This window comes from Mycteria americana, chromosome Z (assembly GCF_035582795.1).
Source record: "Mycteria americana isolate JAX WOST 10 ecotype Jacksonville Zoo and Gardens chromosome Z, USCA_MyAme_1.0, whole genome shotgun sequence".
Taxonomy (NCBI): domain Eukaryota; kingdom Metazoa; phylum Chordata; class Aves; order Ciconiiformes; family Ciconiidae; genus Mycteria; species Mycteria americana.
Window position 1 is genome coordinate 22,155,284 of NC_134396.1, and position 18,074 is coordinate 22,173,357.

At 45.0% G+C, this 18,074-nt stretch overlaps 1 long non-coding RNA gene across 1 annotated transcript in view; it reads left to right on the forward strand.

The window, feature by feature from the left end:
• LOC142421981 (uncharacterized) overlaps positions 1–17,762 on the forward strand; it is an 85,390-nt gene extending 67,628 nt beyond the window's left edge. The window contains exon 3 of the long non-coding RNA XR_012779022.1: positions 17,652–17,762. This is a non-coding gene — a long non-coding RNA (uncharacterized LOC142421981). The remainder of the gene's footprint in view (positions 1–17,651) is intronic.
• The last annotated feature ends 312 nt before the right edge of the window (positions 17,763–18,074 follow it).

Here is an 18,074-nt window from a genome sequence, read left to right on the forward strand (position 1 = left end):
GTGGTTTCTTTTGCTGCTGTTTTCACTCTCGGAATGAGCCTGCTGTGGGATCTTACAATCTTGCAGGAGCAAAGGCAAGGTAGTGCAAACTAGTAGTGGTGCAGCCCACCAGCAAGCTTCATGGGAGCAGCCAGCTGGGAAGGCTGGAGTGGGGCTGGTCTTGGTGATGACCGCTTGCAATATCTCTTCACCATCTCCTGTGAAACTCCCCCCCCCCAAAGCCAGGGGAGGCTTACAGATCTTGTAGATATTTGGGGCAAAATTCACAGGCTTTTAGGAGGGTAATGGTGTAGCACGCACACCTAGCATGTTACTAGCCTAACTCTCCTGAGATCACTTTCTATATAGGATGCAACTGCTCTAGTGGATTCCTGCCTTTTGAAAATCAAACAGGGTCCTCATGGTTCCTTTAAATCTGCCCCTTGTTAGCTGAGGAGTCTCCATATTCACGTAGAAAATGTTCCTGGCAAAAATGGCGTGCCTCTTGGCTTGCAACGCATCTCCCTATCCTGTTTTACTTTGAATTGCGTTGGCTGGGAATATTAGGCAGTCTACTGCAGCACCTGTGGTGTAGGGGCAGGAGCTACAGTCTCACCAAGAGCAGAGGTATTTTCCTGATTACACCCATATAGAGACTCAGAAATTTTCTGAAGAAAGTTTCCTAAAACTAGCACAAGTCTGCCACAGGTCAACGTGATACACTTTTTGTGTATTGTGATTTTGTAATATACATAAATAACCTTAATTTAATCAGCAGATCTGGTAAGGTCAAGAATAGGACTGATTAGGACATAAAGAATAAAGGCTACATCAATAAAATTAATAAATTATCTCATCTAGGATTAGAGGTTGCTGTGAGAGAGTTGGCAGGAAATAATTAAAACACACTCACTGGGAGATACCTTTTATTCCTGTTATTTATTCCTCCTACTTCTAACTAATGCAAATTTCCACCCATGCTGTAACAACAAGCTGGTGCAAAACACAGCTGGCCCTGAGGAATATCGAGAAGTCTGATGTCTGTTCCCCCCCCACTCCCTTTAGTGGTTGCTCTGTAGAGGTATGCATTGCTATGCCCACTGATAGATTTTGGCAAATTTGGGAATTAAACTGTGTAGGTTCCATCTGATGGTGATCGGAAGCCACCTGCCTTGACACCAGAAGCTGAAAATAAAATTTACTTCCTTCATAGTGTCCCACAAACAGGTTTCAAGTGTTGTGGCTTGAATGCTAAAAGTGAATTTTTATTGCCATTAATCAGTGTTTGGACACCGAAGAGGAGGATACCATAAGCTTTTTAATGAGGTCACTTTCTGGAATTAAGGAAGGTTGTTTAAAAATTAAAAAAAAGCTAATTTTTGTAGAAAATGTGATCACCATTGGGTGCATGGGACATAACTTGTGTTCTTGTGGACACTATCTTGTTTTGTTCTGAAATATTCTGGTTTGGTATTATTGTGAAATCTTACTCTGAGATGCTATTCTTCATTGTGGTCAGGTTTATCAAAGTTTGTTTATACATAGACAAGCCATACAGCTACCACTCAGTGATAGCACGCAGAATTATAAGTGCATTGTGGAGAGTAAGTGTGTCCCATTTTTGGAGAGAGGATGGCATTTGGTAGCCTCAACTGGATTTTGTTAGGATGAGCTCTCCTTAGTACTCAGCTGTGCAGCAGCTGGTATCGATACCAGCGCTTCTCAGTGCTGCAGAAGAAAGAGTTCAAGCATCTGTTATCCTCATAGCGAGTGATAACACGGATGAGCACAGCGGCTCGTGGAACATGTATTTCGCTCCGCACGATGAACGGATGAAACTAATGATGTTTCTGAAGGAGTGTCCAAATATCTTTGTGCTGCTTCTTGTGCCTCTGGTTTTATTTTGTCCTTCCTTCAGAAACAGACAAACTGATTAACGTATAATTTTTAATTAACTACAAAACTCAGTCTGCAATATTTATTTTTACTGTAACTAAGGCCTTGAAAGTTGTTGACAGGGAGAAATTAGTTACATCTTTAGACAGTGGTTGTCTCTTTCCATCATAAGTCAACACTAACTTGCAGTATTTATCAACACTTTTTAATAAGATGAAATTTATATTTACAGATAATATTCATATGCACAGAGCAGCTGTGATTCCTAGAGATATTTTTCTAAAGTGTGTTATCTTCATTGTTGCTGTTGAACGCTATTTTATTATTGTAGCAATGTAAACACATACTAATCTCGCAGCTTCTGGGAGGGGCTGGCTGGCGTCTTCACAGGTCTAGAGAGTATGCGAAGGGATTTCTGCTGTTCTGTCCCACCTTGCCTCAGCGACCTCTGTGCTGCTGAGAACCAAATGTTCTCCCGACGGTCGCATTCCTTCTGCCACTGTTCATTGCTGCAAGTCAATAAAACAAAGTGGAATTTCTTAAAGCTGCCTTTTTTTTTTACCTTTAATGCTTTTGCTTTCCCAGTGAAGAGCTGATGCCTCTTCAGCTTTCACCTTCCCACATACTTGCTAATTGGCATTTTTGGGTAGGTTTGTGTCTGTAGCTTTTTGGGGCATAGCAGCTGCATGCAAAATGCTTCAGGAGGGGAGGTGATAGAGTGGCGTTCACATGCACAGCTGTGTTTATTTTGATATGAGCTAAAAACTGCCAAACTCCAAAATACGTTACCATAAGTGAGCACCACCAGAGCAACTGTAGGTCACCATATATATAGGGAGTCAGGGTTTACGTGCCCGTCCTGCACCTGCAGCAAGGCCAGCTGCCTCGAGCTCTCAGCAGAGAGAGGTAAACACCATGAAGTGCATTTGTGGGTGTCACTGAGCTCATGGGGAGATGATGGTGGGAGGCACCTTGAAAATATTGATGCATCTTTATAGCTCTTGTGTGAAAGGTCACCTCCTACTTGAGACAAAAATGCCATTAGTTATGGAGCAAGAAATGTTGCTGTTAACACCAGTGCTAAGAAATTTGTTTTGACTGCTTTTTATGCTACTCCTTTCCCCGCACCTGGGAGCAGACTAGGTCACGCAGAGGGATATTCCCATCTCTTTCGGCTTGGGGATTTCCTGCTGTAATTGTCAGCAGTCCTCTGCGTACGCTTTGAAAGTCCTCTGCTGCTTCTGCAAGTCCTGCATGAACTCCCTAAGGCAAATGAAGTGCCAAATACCTCTGAAGATCTGCAGTCTACTTTTCGTAGTTGCACTGTCCACTGCTAAGTTAACCTTTCCTGTTTCTATCACACTAATTCAAGAATGTATTCTGGTATCTGAGATGTAATATAAGGTAGTGGCTGGTGACTTTGTTGTGATGCTCTGCAGCATGTTAAGCCCCAACCTGTTTTAAAAAAAAAAGCCACCCGCTACAAGTCTTAGCAAATCATAGCTACCTAGTTATTATTCTAAAGCAACTGTTGCTGTGTGATTTATGCACCGAAAGACAAATACCACAATTCTCTTAAAACTAGCTGACAGCTGGCTTTAGTTGAACAAATAAATGCATACAAAGTTGTGAGGTTTTATGCTGCAGCTACAGGACTTCAGTTAAGGATAAAGTTTGCAGTCATTCAGTTCTTTATTTGCTATCGGCTGTGAGCATAGTTTGCAGTGAAGAATGTGGTGTGACTTGGCACATCAGTTTGCAAGGTGCATGGTGGTGCCCAGTAAGGCTTGAAAAACCTTACATCTGTCCGAGTTTACCACCCACTTTCTTAATTTTGGTGGGAGGGGAGACAAGGTAGACTCAAGAAGTTTCCATAGGAGTTTTGTTATTTAAGCTGGATGCCAGGTGCCCATCAAAGCTGCTCTATCACTCTCCTCAGCTGGACAGAGGAGAGAAAATATGATGAAAGGCTCGTGCGTCAAGGTAGGGACAGGGAGATCACTCAGCGATTACCATCACTGGCAAAACAGACTCAACTTGGGGAAATTAGTTTAATTTATTACCAATCAAATCAGAGCAGGGTAATGAGAAATAAAAATGAAATCTTAAAACACCTTCCCCCACCCCTCCCTTCTTCCCAGGCTCAACTGCACTGCCGAATTCTCTACCTCCTCCCGCCCAGCAGCGCAGGGGGACGGGAATGGGGTTGCGGTCAGTTCATCACACGTTGTCTCTGCCGCTCCTTCCTCCTCATGGGCAGGACTCCTCACACTCCTCCTCTGCTCCAGCGTGGGGTCCCTCCCACGGGAGACAGTCCTCCATGAACTTCTCCAACGTGAGTCCTTCCCACGGGCTGCAGTTCTTCACAGACTGCTCCAGCATGGGTCCTTTCCACGGGGTGCAGTCCTTCAGGAACAGACTGCTCCAGCGTGGGTCCCCCGTGGGGTCACAAGTCCTGCCAGCAAACCTGCTCCAGCGTGGGCTCCTCTCTGCACGGGGCCACAGGTCCTGCCAGGAGCCTGCTCCAGCATGGGCTTCCCACGGGGTCACAGCCTCCTTCAGGCATCCACCTGCTCCGGTGTGGGTTCCTCCACGGGCTGCAGGTGGATATCTGCGTCACCATGGACCTCCATGGGCTGCAGGACACAGCCTGCCTCACCGTGGTCTTCACCACGGGCTGCAGGGGAATCTCTGCTCTGGTGCCTGGAGCACCTCCTCCCCTCCTTCTTCACTGACCTGGGTGTTGTTTCTCCCACATATTCTCACTCCTCTCTTCTGGCTGCTGTTCCACAGCAGGTTTTTTTCCCCTTCTTAAATATGTTATCCCAGAGGCACTACCACCATCACTGATGGGCTCAGCCTTGGCCAGCGGTGGGTCCATCTTGGAGCCGGCTGGCATTGGCTCTATTGGACACAGGGAAAGCTTCTAGCAGCTTCTCACAGAAGCCACCCCTGTAGGCCCTCCTGCTACCAAAACCTTGCCACGCAAACCCAATACATGTGTTGGAAAAGTTGTTATCCTGTTTACAAGCTAGTATTTCGTACTGGTAATTCTGTACTGGTAGAGGTAAACCAGCAGTTTTTGTACTCTGTACTTTTGTGGTCTTTGAAAATCAGATCATGTTTTTCTCAACAAGGTGTTTCCCCAGCTTAAACGATCGCGGAGAGCTTCACCCTTGGTGGCAGCCTTCCTCCCTGAAAGTGGAACTGCTTTTTGAGTAGGGAAATGTAGAATATTTCTAAATACTGCGCAATCCAATTTCTTAGTCTCTTATTTAACTGTATTGCTTAATCACACAACATGGGATATGCCCTATGTGTAAGTATGTATATATAAGATATATAATGGCATTTAGAAATAGGGAATGGAAAAGGAAATGTTTACTTAAGGAAACTTTTGCCTAACTTACACCTTTTCTGCTTTTGAAACTTCACTGCAGGCTAACATCAGTACACTGCCTTCTTTTTCTTAGTGACATTTTGCTACTGGATGTACATTGTCAGAAACAAAGGGCAAAATATGGAATAATAATTAGCAGTAAATGGTCAACAGAAGTTCAGTTGTAACCTCTGTGCTTGCTTCTGCTATTGTATTGTGAGGAGGAAAAAAAAAAAGTCATTCCAGTACAGCAGAGAGGTGCAAAGGGTAAAAGTATTTCCTCATATGGTAATTACATAGCTTTAGAAAATTAAGAAATTAAAAGTAGTAGGAGGAAAAGTATTCGCAAAGGTCTTTAATCCTAACATGCTGTGCTGCCTTGTAACATTTTCGGCTGTCTATTCTCTTCCTTCTCAGTAAAAATGTATGGAAGTGTAACAATTCCCATTGCTTGCTTTTCGGCACTAGACCTGTTGCTCTGAGGAATGGGAGCAGATGAAAATTAGGGCTGCTTAGCCCCAGATAAGGTGCATGCATCCTTGGTGACAGAAATAGTGAAAATAAGTAGTTCCTCCAAATAAGTAAGGTAGAGGGGAAAGAGCTTCAGCATATCTAATGGGGAGAGAACTTCTGCTGTAACACCCTTCTCCTATAAAAACATTTCTCAAGATTTAGAATCAGTAAAATATTATCTGTATCACTAAAAAAGGGTATTTTTAGGCTTTGTAGGGAAATTACACTGGCTGCAGAAGGGACCTTTAAGTTCTGCTCTGACCCAGAAAACCAGAACCCAAATCTTAAAAACTTTTCCTTTTTATCTGACTGGGACAGACCTCGTTCAAATGCAGCTGCTCTGTTCTTGATTATGCATGGAATGAGGGAAAAGGGGGACAGGTATAAGTAAGTTGTATATTTTCTGTTTTGCAGTTCTTCCAAGAAGATAGATGGATCTGCTTTTAGCTGTGTATCGGTTTGTTCGCCATGGCTGGGTGTTTATCACAAATCCATGGGCACTGGGGCTGGGGAGAGCTTGAAATGTGGCTTAGCTTCCTGGGGAAGCGGGATGTGGATGGAACTAATCTCAACAAAGAAAGTGCCCCTCTGCTAGGGCCTTGGCGGTGTGGTTCGAGGAGGGCATTGCTAATTGCGCAGCGGCTTATTTTGCTCTCCAGATAATGTGAGTGAATATGAAAGCCATTCTTTTGTTACTAAGAACATCTGATTTAGTTTTAGTTTTATACATGCCACATACTTTTCTGCCTAGGAGTGGCCTTCTGTGAAGAAACACATGAATCACATTGAAGATGCATTGTTTCATTGACAGTCCTGCTGTGTTGCTCTTCAGAAGATTAAGTTCTTGTATTGCTTTTTTCCCAGAATTTGTTTAGTGGTGAAAGATGCACTGCCATCTGTTTATGCCTGTGTGCTTATATGGTGACTGATAAAGTTACATCTTATTTTGCTATTTCTTTGTTAATGTGCTGCTCTCCAATAATAAATCAACCAAAAAAATTTTAAAGGTAACGTATTTATGGATCTCCATAGAAAGGTACGGTTTTTGTAGTTTGTGCTGGACTCGATCCACTCTCAGGGTTATAGGAAGGTGACTTTCAGATCCATGCGTCATTTGGGGAATTACAAATTTGATTCTAGCTTGACGTGTGCTGTAATATATAGATGGCCCCTTGTTCATAGAGCGTGTCTGCTCGTGTCAGTGCCGAGATGTAGTTTTGGCTGATAGACAATTTGAACGAAAGCCGAGTTTATTGGGATGTGACCGACGGGGGCAAAAATGAGCGTCAGCGCTGCGAGCCTCAGCGCTGCGCGTGGCAGTAGTAGGACACGTGTCCAACAGCTGGACACCCGCTTGCTTGTGAGCACCTCTCCTTCCTGGCACCCTGTGGCGGAGCGGCGTGTGCCTCGTGCCAGCAACCAGATACAGGGCTTTGGATTAGAATTTGTAGGTAAGAGACATAATTCACCAAGTTTTAATGCCTGGCTTCCTACGGTGAAAACTTCTTGTGCCGTTAGTCGATCAGCACACTTTCGTGTGCACTGGCACTCTCGGAACTTGCCACTCTACAGCTGCTTGAAAAAGAAGAGGGGCATGAGCATGAGAAGATGCTTTGAATAATTCATACAAGCATTAGCTCACCCTCTCACTGAGAAGGAGGAAGACAGGTTATGTGAACTTAAATTACTCGGATTAAATGGCAAAATCCCTGAGCATTAAGAACAGGTTGTTTTAATGTTGGTTTGGCTAGCCAGCAGAGAGGAACACTCCCGGTGAGGGACAAGCGCGTTGCCCCAGCTTGTGGTCCCCTCCTTTGGGTGGGTAAGTTCTCTGCAGGTGGCCACATGCAGCAAGGTGTTTTTGGCCTCATGCAAGGCAGAGGCAGTGTGACACTTGCAGAAAGCTGACAAGTCTTTCTCTGCAAGCTGTGGAAGAGCTTGGAAATACACAGCTAGCCTGGCTCTGCCCTGCTCTGCTGCAGGTGCTGCCAGACGGTCTCCACTTGGCTCATGCCAGCTCCAGATCAAAATGTTAGCTGGGTTTGGTGACTCTTTGCATGCTCAGTAACGAGAGGCAAATTTGCATGTGGTGGGGTGGCTGGCAGGTTTCTGCTGCCGAGAAATCCCCTGTCCCTCCCGCCAGAGCGTGCAGGCTTACAGTCCACAGGCTGTGGTGTGGAGACAGTGGCTTTGGAGGAGGGACCAGAGAAACCTGCTCACCCCTGGGATGAATGCAAAAAGCCTCAGCGAGATGGTCTGTGGCCAGGGGAGGAGGCAAGAAAAACTGTGCCTACATGCTGGCTGTTCCTGAGGGATGCTGTGTGATGGGGTGGGAGGGGAAAGCAGCCTGGAGGATGTCTCAAGTGTCTTCCCCGGCCAAGCTGAAGCTGTGTGTTTGTGGTCTCAGTTCAATGGAAAAGTTGCGGGGGGGTGGGGTGCCCCTGCGTTTCTGAAGGGCCACAGCAACTTAAAGAGGAATGGGCCCATGTTAACATTGGGGTTGTAGATGCAGTCTAGCACTTGGTAGTGATGGATGTTGAGAGTGTGGGCTGTAGAGTTGCATGGAGAGTAGGACTTTGCAGTCCTCTGTTGTAAACTGTGATAGAGGAAAAGTGAGAGGCTGGCCCTTGCAATATTGTCTCCTTGCCCCTAGAGTTTTCCATTTTCACTGTGCAAAAAGCCTGTAATTTCCTGTTCCTGTATGGTAAGGACTGGTTGATACTGAAGTCCACACTACCCTTATTAGTAAGAAAAGCAGGAAAAGAGCTACAGGGTTTGGGTCTTGTTTTGGGGCAGGAAGCAGCATTTAGGGCTAGATGGGGACAAAGCTGATCTGCTGCTGGAGCTGTCTCACATAAAGATGCACCTTCAGCTGGGACCACCATGGAATAGCTACATGGACAAATGCTGCTAGACGAAAGTCTTTGAACTTACCAACTGTCCCACAGCATCATGGTTGCAGTGCATGCCACCCATTTGTCATAGCAGATTTATGGTTGCTCTGACTATGTATAGCATCTCGGACCTAAAATCAGAAGAAGAGACAGACTGAGATTTGGCCGTCTACCTCATTAAATAATGTTTCATGCTTGTGCCACTATGTACGAAATGTCACTGAAAACTAAGTACTTGGGCACGTTGTAGAAGAGTTAAATTTTTTTTTATTTACCAGAGTTTGTGCCTTAAAATCCTTGCAGCTTGTCTTAGATGCAAAGTCTAAATGAGATCATAGTGCATTTCATGAGCTGTTTATAAACATCCTTGATTGGTTTATTCATCTCAACCTTCATCTAACTTTAAATTCACTTTAAATAAGTGAATTCATTTTAAAGTATTGGGATCTGCAGGTGTGTTTTTACAACTGTTATTCAAGTTTTAACGTTTAAAGCCAAGAGAGCAAAAAGGATGCTGTGTTTCGCCCTGCCCCACTGAATGAACAGATGTGATGGGCAGTTTATGTACATGCTGTAGAGGAGAAGGTGAAACTGCTTCTTGTGCCAGGCACGGTAGCTCCCGGGTTGTCAGTACTGGGAGGCCACAGGTATATTGCAGCTGGCACGCACGCATCATCCCCAATATGCGTTCGTTCCTCTCCTAACCTAACACCTGTTTTGGAAGCTTTTTCATTTGTTATTCGTGCTGGATTCAGGTCTTTGTCACGGTGGATGAAAACGCTGCTCAGCACACATGTTGTTTCATTTCCCTCTTGAAGAATCATCAGACTGAACTACTTCAATCCATGGAAGTCTCAGCCATCCCGCTTCTCCACAAGAAAAATGTGGATAGCCCAGTTGCATCCTTTGGGCTCCCTGTCACAGCAAGCATTACAACCCATAGCAATATCATACTGGCCTGAATTCATGTACTTTCATGTGAGTCATTATCCACTGGCATAAACCAAAGGGAGTGTCTTCTACATCACCCATTAGGAATTTCAGGTATAAAAAAAAAGTTGTTTTTTTCTACCCTGGATTGTGTTTCTTTTTCTAGTTGATTTTTTTTGTTCTCTCATATAAACAGAAAGTGGTTTCTGAGTTACAACACTGTGTAGCCTTCTGAAGTTTTTTTTTTTTTGCTTCTGTAATGTAACGTGATGACAGTGATGCTGTCAGGAATGATTTCCAGAAGAGATGGGTGGTCTGAGAACATTTGCAGGGTGTGGGGGACCTTGCAGCACTGTGTGATGGGTGTCATCCAAACATACCTGTCCGTGTTCAGGCTCACAGCATGTGAGTGAAGATCACACTCTGGCACTTTAGAAATGGGCCACCAAGTCAGCAGACTGGACAAAGCAAGAAGATTTTAGCCCAGTTCTATATAGATGGGGTATCCTCTTTGTCAGGAGTGACAAAAGCATGCCACCTGTGATGTACAGAATCCATACAAAGACTTCCTTTTACCAATGAACGCTGATCCTGATAGTGAGAAAATAGCGAGAGCTGCCACTCCTGGCTGACAGTGAGTCTGCTGGATCTCGGAGAACAGGTATGGTTACCTAAAGTCCATTAGGCTGACCTGATGTGCATTTGGATACTTGGGAGGGCTGTGTCCAACCTCTGCCCTATACTAGGGAAAGCTGCTAGTGCTGCAGGTAAGTTCTGTTTTGTTTTAACTCTTCACTTGCTTGACAAAAATTACTAAAACTGAGGTTTTCCTTCCCATGTATTAGCTGGTTGTTAGAGCCAAGCTCAGTTACGCTAAGAAAAGTATTGAATGAAGTATTGAATAAGATGGTTCTTGCAGACAATTTTTTAATAAGACGCTGTTCATGACAAGGGTCTTCCGCATGGTGAGTATACATGAAACGGTACAAATAGGGCAAGTAAAATGATCTGGGGATGGAGTTGCCATAGGAGCTGGGAGAGAAGACTGAGGTTTATAAAATCACAAACGGTGTGGATAAGCTGAATCTGCACAGATGTTCACCAAGCCCTGCAATGCAGGAATTTGGTGGCACTCAGTAAAATTTGTAGGACATCAGTTTAAAACAAGAAAAAAGTATGCAGTGGGTATTGACAGCCTGGGACTTCTTGCCTCATGAGGCAGCAGAGGCAGGTGGCATCAGCAGGGTCAGAAAGGGGCTAGTCAAATTCACAGGTGACTTATGTGGATATTAAAATGACACAGTAAGGATGTACTTTTAGATATTCCCAGTCCAATCATTGTTGGTGCTGGGAGAGCACAGAAGCATGGACTTGTCATCAGGCATGTGTATTCTCCTTAAATAGTATCTCTTGTTGCCACTATTGAAAACAAGATAGTCTAGGTGGACCGTTTGTCTGGCTCCACAGGATGCTTGTTATGTTTGTGTCTGTTGGGTAGTATTTTGAAATCCTTCCCCTGTTGCTTGGTACCAGCAAGTCAACGCGTGGCTTGTGTAGAACAGCTGATTTCTTTTCTGGATCCTCCAGACCCACTTGGGATAACTCCATTTGAAGGGAAACTAAAACCCAACAGCTGATGGTAGAGCATTGCTGTCATTGCTAACAAACGTGACAAAGCAATACTGGGGGAAATTCAGAAAATTGCTGGTTATTTAGGGTAGCTAGAAGGATCCGATACCTTTGAAAGATTTTCATATATGTCCATTTTCTGAGGCATACTGAAAGCTGCTCAGTAAAGTCCAGCTCCTGTGCAGTAGGTAGGTGGCTTGGGAGGCTGAAGTAGAAGCTTGGTAGAAGCTCATCTTAGGAGATGAGGAGGAGACCATTTTCAAGTATGCAGAAGAAAACCCCTCAGACCCTTATGTTACTGAAGGTTGTACATTTATTCTCTGCTTGCAGAAATAACAAGACAGGCAGACAGCTTAATGCAAGTCTGCTTAAGATGGGGGGGGGGAACAGTTTAGGACATCCCCATGAAAGTGACTAATGGTTAATTCCAACATAACTTGAGAATTAGAGCCTGGCATTGCAGTAGTTGGGAGTGTGTCGTTCAAAAGCAACGAAGCTCAGAGTCAGGTCTGATTTTTTTGGTTTTGTGGCAGAAGGGAAGCACGTGCTCTGGCTGGGAGCACTCTGCCTGTTCGTTTCTTCAGCTTGCTGACTCAGGTCCCAGAGTTTCTGAGCCATCACTCTTTTCCTAACAGAGCTTAGCTCAGCTTTTGCCTGGAGCTCTGCTGTAAAGAGAGACCTTTTACAGACCAATGCCATAAGTGGAGGGAGTGAGGAAGGCAGGCAGGTAAATTCATGCTGACCGTAGCCATATCTTGTTAATTAACTCACCTGTTGAAAGGATTTACAAGGCTTCTTTCGCTCCCATCGTACTGCAGATCCTGCAGAAAAAAACCATACCATAGTAAGAGGTGGCTTTTTTGGTCGCCTGCTTAAACATAGTCCAAAATAAATTGCCTGTCATATTGCATATAGTAAGAATTGTCTCTGGATCATCTCTGTTGATGGAGGAGGCTGAATCACAACAGACTGCTGCCTGAGAGAGGCTGCAGGAAACACTGATCCCAGGGAATTTTTAGTTTTGCATTTTAGGGTGGCCCAGGCAAACAGCCTGCGCTAGTGATTTATTTTGTTCAGTTAGTGAGACTTAAGCAGCAACTGAACTTGCATAGTTTTGCTTGTTATTTGGATGCAACATTTAAAAGATATTCACTCTAGAAAGTATGTGAATGGGTGAATTGTTACATGATTAAATAATTAAGTGAAATTTAAAATCATTCACAGTTTACCCTTATCTCAAAGTTGACTGCTCTGTCTGACCTGAAAAAAATCCTCATACGCCTGCATTCTTACTTGGTTTTTAACTTTAATTATAAAAAACAACAACAAAAAAATTTCTCCCTTACAAATTTTATTGGCCAGTTTATTGGCCACCTGTTTTGATAAACATATGGATAAGAAGGACACAACCACAGTAGGGGTAAGATTGAAAAGAAAGTATCAGTGAGATAGACAGTCATTCTCCCAGGGAAGATCCCAACCACAGAGCAACTCCCCACATACTTTCTCTTTTGCTGTTGCTGGCTTCAGCCCTTGCTTCATTTTAATTGCACCTGGCATATTTGGTTGAGGATACAAATTAGGTTGCAGACATTCCTGTTTCCTGTAGAGCCACACAAGTCTGAAAAGTGCTTGCCCCTCTGGCTGAGCAGGAGGAGGGATTTCCCGTGCCAGTTTCTTCTTGCAGCTAGAGAAATTACCATCCATGTTTTTAGATGGGTTTTGCATGTATCTTGGGTCATGTTTGCAAATGTTATCAGTATCTTGCAGAATGAAACTGGGCGAGTTCTACTGCCGGGATGACCCACATGTGAGAGGGAATTGTCAGGCAGAAGTCTTGTTGCACTGATGTATAACAGGAATGGAGCAGTACCAGTTCTTCCTCGAGTGTTGCATCTCGTGAGTCGGCTTGCTCTGTCAAACCCCTCTATCCCAGGCCTACTTAATCACTGCTTTGCACTTGCTGGACAGGATTGCAGAGCTGGTTTCCCTCCTGGGACCATCCTCTGACTGCATCCATCTGAACAATTGGGAGCCAGTACCTTTGAATTGGGAGCCAGTACCTTTGACCAAATCCTGCACGGCTCTGCCCCACACTGCTCCCACTTTTAGTGCAGATCTTAAGCAGTAGCATCTTAGTGTCTCAGCCATGCTCACCCTGTGAGTGGTTCAAGATATTTGCAGATCTAGAGCTTGTGTTGAGTGGTTGACGTGACCGTTTACTCTTAACAGTCTGTGCATGCCATGAGAAAAAAGAAAAGTTATATGCATATCTACGTAGCCTAAAGCCCCGTTGCCTGGGAAGCCGAGGCCTGTCTTCTTGAATCCCACAAACAAGTGTGTGTGCATCACCATTTCCCACATGTGACTGTGGCCCCTGGACAGGAGGACTTTCATGATTGCTTTTATGGGTTAAAAGCTGAGTTATGTTTGTCTTCTGATTCCTGTGTTGCCAACATGCCATTCTACAACTGCTCTTAGATCAAACCTCAACTGTTTTCTGTCTTAAGCCTCTCTTGCAAACATCAGACTAAAGTGGGAGCCTGGATTTTCCTCAAGGTCTTGAGTCTACAGCTCTGCTGTGTGGATGCCAGAACTGGTGTATTTATACTCAGATATTTCTGGTGCAAAAATACGAGCATAGGTGTAGGTGACCTGACAAGATGCAGCACAAAGGAGGAGCAAGGTTCTTGTCCCTTGTGATTAGGACAGGATTAGGACATAGCCTTTATGTTCTGCCTAAAGAATCACCATTCTGGAAAAACCTGTAAAAGCTGGGGTGTCGTGATAGTTTGTAGAAACTGAGGATCATGTGTGTTTAAGGTTTCTGGTATTGAACCTGAGGGCAGAAGAGAGTTTTAATATCTAATTCAAAACACTTTAAACAACTGCTTCATTGAGCAATAACACTTCATATAGCTAGTCTCTGCTTGTTTTGCATTTGCCCTAGGGTCTGTAAATCACAGTATTCACAGGCAGGCATGGGGTGAGCATGTAAAAACACATGGGCAGAAAGCTGAAGAGTTGGGAATGGAATATATAAGCTCCTCTACTAATTTTCTTCTGTAAGATGTCCGTACTGGAGAACATGCTTTACTGTAGAGCAGGCTAAGTTTTCCTCCTCTGTGTATTCTAGCTGGCCTCCTCACACAAGAGACTTCTGTCAAAGTCCATGTATTGGGGTCTGTGTTGCTGGAGAATCACATGCAATACCTTTCTAAAAATGGTCCATGTACGTGTCGGTTCAGTTCCCCATGTACTGTTGTGGTTCAAAGCAGTATGAATTCCCTTCGTCCATAAGTCTGCTGAGCTAGATCAGATTTTTTTCCATACGTTCACAGCTGTTTAATAGGCAGGTTGTCAGCTGTAGTTACATTTCATCTAAAAACAAAGAAAGGAACCGATTCTTCCACTTACCTTAGGTGGCAAATTATTAGACCCTATGTTTTTCTCTTTATTTTTTCTTTTCTCCTCTCTGTTGGACTGAATTTGCTTCCTAAATTATTTTATTAATCCTCATTTAAGCTCAGAAGCATCATTGTTTTAACTAAAGGTGAGTTTGTTTCTTAATGGAGGTACTTAAGCCTGCACAGCTTTGAAACCAATAGAAGCGTACCCAGAAGGGAGTTTGTAGCAGGTCAATTACATCTCTTTAAGCCACAACAAAATGTAGACCTGAGGCCCTGTTTTGGCTTTCAGCAGTGTCTTTATTAATTTTATGTCAATTCTTACCTCAATTGCATTTGCTTCTCGCTATTAGGAAGCTCTCCTCATGTGTGCCCGAGATGGTGACTAGCGTTTTTAAAACTGATAGCATGAAGCTTAACAGATTTTACTTTAAACCCATGATGGGTTTCCAGGCATGCCGCAGCATGGGTTTTAAGTCGGGGCTCACTTTTGTGGTTGACCTGCTCTCATTGGGACTGCATTACACCTAGAAGAGGTGGGTCCCCCACAGGGCCCCCTCCCGCCCATCTGCCCGTACCCGTCCCTCGGTGTATGCTCTCACGTCTCCCCTCCTACAAGCGTTAGTAGCGGTGCAGCTGGTGGTGTGAGCTGAGCAAGCTCAGGCAGCTAGCTAACATCCAGCCCTGCAGAACTGCTGAGACAGACCCTGGAGGACTTTGGCCAGATGGATGCAAATCTTGTGTCAGGTTTCCTGAGCAGCCTCCCTTGAGCCTTCTTTGCTTCTGGTGGGATAGGAAGCTTCAGATTGGCAGAACATGAGGTGCCTGATACAGCAAGGGCCACATTAGATGGTGTGTGTATTTTACCATGCTTCGTTGGTTAGGTTTACAGTAGTGCAAGACTTCTGCTGCAGCAGCGTACAATAAACGTATATGGTGAAAGCAGGGAAGCACACCTGTTACAGTGCTAGTGAGAAGCACAGAGCTGTGCTGAACAAATTAGAAGCAGGTGAATTAATTCAGCCCTGTTTATCCTTGGGTGCACTGCTGGTAGTCTGATGTCCAGCTAATTGCAGCCTGCCCTGAGACAGTGGCTGTCCTGAGAAACTTAACATGGAGACAGATGATAATTTTTCAGTAAGCATTCATTGTGACTCAGTAAAAATTGCCTTTCTTGAACTTAAAGCATAACTTTATATCCTGATGGTAATGCCAGAGATGGGAGGGATGCTTTAAAATCTCTCGCTTTGAAAGGAAGTAGTTAATATTTTCCTAAAAGCTCACAGATTTCAAACTTCAGTCCTGGCTGCAAACTCAGCCAGCAACATGCTTTTCTATATTTTTTTTTTGCCATGCTTCATTGTTTCAGAAATCTGATAATTATTGTTATGCCTGGAATCTTGTGACGGGCCTCTCTGCGTCATGGTCTGTGTTGGATGCCTGCTTTATTTTGTTGTTTGTAACCTTTTGCTTGCACAGTCTTTATGACAGCTTCATGTCCTGCCCTCCATTAAACAAGAGATCATAAATTTAAGAGTATACAGCAGAGCTTGGGGAGGAGGAGTTGCAATGGAGGTCCTTCTGCGTTCTTGGAAAATTGATGTCAGGATTGTACTAAAAATGAAGTGATTTGTGCTTGTGTTCCTTGAAGGGGAAAGCTAAGCTATACTAGCCTGCGTGGCGGAGCTCTGTCAGTTGTGAGACAGCCAGCTTCTCTATCAGTAGGTATACCTTTGACTCAGATTCACATGGTGCTTGCACTCATTCACTTCTGGATTTTCTTTTCCTTTGCTAATCTGCTTAGCTTTCAAATACTTCACGCACGTACTGTCAGAGCCAAATCAAATATAATTGGAAAAATGTGACTGGTTTGTTGAGGAGCTGTCAGCCTAAGTCAGTCTGGGGTCTGCAAAGCAGGGTGTTCTTCATACACCTAAGCTCCACCTATCTGAGTCAACAAAATGAAATGCTGTTGGGATTGTAGAAAACTTGAAGCAGAGCCAAGAGGAGGCGTCCCTGCAGCCCTGGACGAGTGAAATGCGTTGCTCTGAGGATGGGGGTCGTGATCAGGCTGCCTGCATGGTGGGCAGGGAAGGAGGAGCAGCAGCCCCGTTGCAGAGCCAGCAAGGCGGGCTGTGCAGAGCCAGCCAGCAGCCAACTAGCCACAAAACTGCTGCCCATTTTGCTTCTGCCTCTCGCTCGGCTTCTGTTCGGCAGCCACCCGCCCAGGGCGACAGCGCCCTTTTTCTGTACCCGCAGCCTGAGATTCAGGCAAGCACGGCTTCTCAGTGGAATCTGCCACATGTGGGTTGAAAGAAAACCTCACACCCAGAAAACCTGTCACCGCTGGGACCTGCAGGGGACAGGTCTCACAGCCCGCCGTGCGCCGTTCCACCGCGGGTCTGTGCCAGCTCTGGTCACCCCACCCCGCAGGCGTCGGTGCAGCAGCCGTCGGCTGCCGGGTTTGTCAGGCAGTGGGGATGCACGTGTTGGCTGTGGCTGCGTCTGCGGTGGGGTCCCCCTGCCCTCACCTCCCTGGGGGACATTGGAGCTCGGAAATTGCAGCTGGTCCCCCGCCCGCTGGTACGGCTCTTCTGTAGGTGCTCTTCACCTAAAAATCTTCTACGCAAACCTTTGGGTAGGCTGGAACTTACGTTGGTGCCAGCAAATGCGAGGAAGCTGCTGTGGTACAAGGGAGGCTAGGGACAAATGGCAAACAAGCTCAGGGCAGAACAAAAAAACCAAGGCCAATTGCAAATTCAGCTGGTTACGTCCTCACTGAGGACAGATCCGGAGCAGCAGGCCTCCTTGGAGGTCGTCAGAGCGCCGCGGTTCAACTTCAGACGCCAGGACGGCGGTGGGATGTGTGACAGCTAGGATGCTGATTAAGAGGAATATATTTACTGCTACGGTGAAGTTTGCACTGAAGATGAGACTGTAAACACTCAGAAATGCCTACTGCTTAATGTACCTAACTTCTTAAAACTGTACGTTCTTAACTGCCTTTTTTCTTGTCTGTTTCAGGTTGCATGTCTGGTTGGACTTGATGCATGGCATTTGCATGACACCTAACAGCCTAGCTCTGGATGTGTCACTGAGCAAACATGGCCTACCCAGCAAATACTAACAGCAGTGCTACAGGTAACTGATCGGGAACGCTTTTCCCTGTTTGGATTATTAATTTATATTTTTTTGAACTTTTTTCTTAAATCGTGAAAGTAGCAGAAAAGGGAAGTAGCAGCAGCTAAAACTAAATAGTTGAAAACTAACTTCCTGGTAGATCAGAGCCTGCCTGTTCCCCACCCCCCCCCCACCCCGATAATCGTTTAAATATTTAAAGTGTGGAAAGTTGTTTGCAAAGATGTGAGGGCTGGCACTCAGTTGTTCAGCATGCAGCGCTGACTGACTCGGAGAGGCCTAGGCGTTTGCTGCAAAAAGTCATGTGGT